The 3,005-nt window shown below is 49.4% G+C and overlaps 1 long non-coding RNA gene across 1 annotated transcript; it reads right to left on the minus strand.

Moving 5' to 3' along the window:
• Positions 1 to 964: 964 nt before the first annotated feature.
• LOC118000426 lies at positions 965 to 1,869 on the minus strand. The gene is made up of 3 exons (XR_004676454.1): positions 1,857 to 1,869; positions 1,174 to 1,217; positions 965 to 1,072 (listed from the first exon to the last, which is right to left on the minus strand). It is a non-coding gene; the product is annotated as an uncharacterized LOC118000426 (long non-coding RNA).
• Between the last annotated feature and the right edge of the window lie 1,136 nt (positions 1,870 to 3,005).

The raw sequence follows: 3,005 nt of genomic DNA on the forward strand, positions 1-3,005 counted from the left end.
ACAGGGAAGAGCCGGAACGGGAAAAATCCGTCGGGGACGCGCAGAAGCGCGCGAAGACCCGTCGCAGGATCGATCGCGGCTGCTGCGGAGCTGGAGCGCGGAGACCAACGCCTGCCCAAGCTGCCAGGAAACTGCCGCTTTCAAACCCGCCGCAACCTCCTCCGCCTCCCTCTTCCCTTCCCCCCCGCCCTCGCCCATCCCTCATCCAGAGCCCCGCCCCCTCCTGCCGCGCGGCGCCCGGCGCGCTGCCGTCACAGGCCAGGCGCTTGGGAACGAGCCCCAGCACTCGTCTCCCTCGCCGGGGATTGGCCCCCAGCGGGTAGGGGGCGGATCCTCGGCGAGAGTGAGGACCACCTATTGGTCGGTGGGAGTGGAGAAGGCGGGCACTAGGATGAGTGAAGTTTAAAGAGGGTGGAAAAAAGAAGTTTGAAGAGTGAGCGAGGCCGAAGGGAGGGGCAGGGGAATGGAACCGGCCACACATCGCAGGGCCGAGAGAGGCCCTCCTTACCGCGGCTGGAGCCAAGCGAAAACTCGGACACGGAAGAGCGGAGAGAACTCCGAGGTGGAGGCGTGGCTGGAGAGCCGGGCGGAGCAGGGGGTGGAGCCCCGGAGCCTGCACGGGGCGCTTCCAGGAGAGGGTGTACTTTGGAGGGGAGACGACGAGCCGAGTCTACTGCCCGAGGTGGCGGGCTCTCCAGGATGGCCTGTCACAACCGATCAATTGATGTTTCTTGTTCGTTCACTCACACATTCAGCAAATGTTATTGGACGCCCATGATGGAAGGTAAGATAGAGTCCTGCACACTGCTGTGCGACCTGGGGCAAATTAGACAACCTCTCTGAGCCGCTGCATCTTGGGCTGAAAAGTGGAGATAATTATACCCCTCCAAGCAGTTGTGAAGATTTCATGAGGTACATATAAAATATCTGCACAGTACCTCACAGAGGTGGGTGCTTACCTTTTGGTAGCTGGTGATGTTAACGATGACTTTATGTCAGAAATTGTGCTAGGTACTGGGTTTCAAAGATGAAGAAAACAGCCGTCAAGGAGGTCAGAGTCTAGTGGGAGAGACTGACAAGTTCACAGACTGCCTGAGATGAGGTAGGGTGATGTGGAGGTAGAAGGTAGGATTAGAACTAGCCCAGGAACCAGCAGACCTGCATGCTACTTACTTGCTGTTTGACCTTGGCCAAATCTCAGCTTCAAGTTTATTCATCTGTGAAAGAGGTGGAGGGAGGGCTAACATTGTATAAAGAACATCTTAGGTCCCTTCCAGCACTACTTTTTCAAAAACTCTTGAGCATTCTGTCTTCCCTCACTTGACTCACACTCTCCCAGTCTTTTTGGCTTTTAAAAATCTTATCCATTCTCAGTCCAAATGCCATCTCTTCCAGGTAGCCTTTGATTTCTTGTCCTCCAAGTAGAAACTTTTCTTGAGCTATGATACTTTGTCTTACTTTTTCAGAGTGACTCCTAATTATATAGTCTCCTGTCTCCCTTTAATGGTTGAGGAAAGCCCTTATTTACACTATGAATAACTCCACGGCATCTCATCATGTATAAGATAGAGGGGACCAAGTTTCAACCACTGCAGTGATTTTGTTCACACCATTGTATCAGTCAGAGCCTAGCAGGAAACAAATGGTACTTTGCAAAGATGTGGGCAGGCTGTGGGAAACCACAAGGGTAGTGTGGAACCCTAGGGCTACAAGCTCCTAGGTCTGTAGAAGGGGAGGGAACCAAAATTCAGCACCAGAAAGGCAGCCGGACAGGAGCCTGTGAACTTCAGTCAAGGGATGCAGTCAGCCTAAGTAATTGTCCAAGGAGAAAGCTGGGGGATTTATATCTCACTCACCCCCCTCTTCCAGTCTCCTGCTGGTACATCCCGGTGGCCAAATCCAACCAGAAGCCAGAGGGCAAGAGAACCCTTTGCTGCAGTCCATCTCAGTCAGTCACACAGAGAAGAGGAAACCCTGCATCTGGAGAGAAAAGGGGGAAATATCCAGCACAGACATGTGGATTGCTCCGATTTACCCAGATCTGAGGCAAAGCTGGAATATTTTTTTCTGAAGTATTACCTACACTAACAGATTCCTGGATGAGATCTTGATAACCTCCACATCATCTGCTTTCACAGCACCTCTGAGAAATGTCTTTTCCTGCCCAGATTGTATCCGTTAGGATACTTTTGGCCACAAGGAACAAAATATGTAATAGCTTAAAGTATAAGGTCATTTATTCTATCTTTAACACAAGGTTCAGATGTTAAGTAGTCCCAGGGTTAGTTCAGCACCACAATCATGTCACTAAGGACCCAAGTTCTTTTTGTGCCTGCTCTCTACCATCATATGCATGTTGGCTTCTATCTCCAGGATTATCACCTCTTGATTGCAATGTGGCTGCCACAGCTCCAGATAGGACATCCTCAGAGGTCACTGTACAAGCAGGAAGGGAAGGAAAGGCAGTGCTGCTCCCATTTTTATGAAGGAGAATAACCTTTCCCAGACAGTAACCCCCACCCCAACCAGTAGAATCTCCCTTATTGGCCAGAAAACGGTCACATGCCCACTGCAGCCCAGTGGCAAAAAGAAAATGAGATTGCCACAGTTCATTAAATTGATCATGAGTCACCCCAAACAAAATAGGGGTTCTGTTTGAGAGGAGAAAGAATAGGTGTCAAGTAGGTACCCAATAGTGTGTGCCACATGCCTCAACCAAGAAGTTATCTTGACTCTTGGGCAGAAAACTGCAGTGATTAGGATCTTGAGCTCTGGAGTCAGACTGCAAATCCCAGTTTTTCTACTACTAGCTTTGTAATCTTGAGAAAACTACTTAACCTTACCTAAACTCCATTTCCTCATCCATGAAAGGGGCATAATAACAATCTTAGCTAGGTTGTTGTGAGAACTGAATGGAGCTATTTGAGTCAAGAAAGCACTTAACATATGGTCTAGCATAAAGCAAACATTCAATAAATTAGTTTGTGCTAGTTATATTTATGACA

The sequence above is a fragment of the Mirounga leonina genome, unplaced genomic scaffold (assembly GCF_011800145.1).
Source record: "Mirounga leonina isolate KUSES-001 unplaced genomic scaffold, KU_Mleo_1.0 Mir_494, whole genome shotgun sequence".
NCBI classification, from domain to species: Eukaryota; Metazoa; Chordata; class Mammalia; order Carnivora; family Phocidae; genus Mirounga; species Mirounga leonina.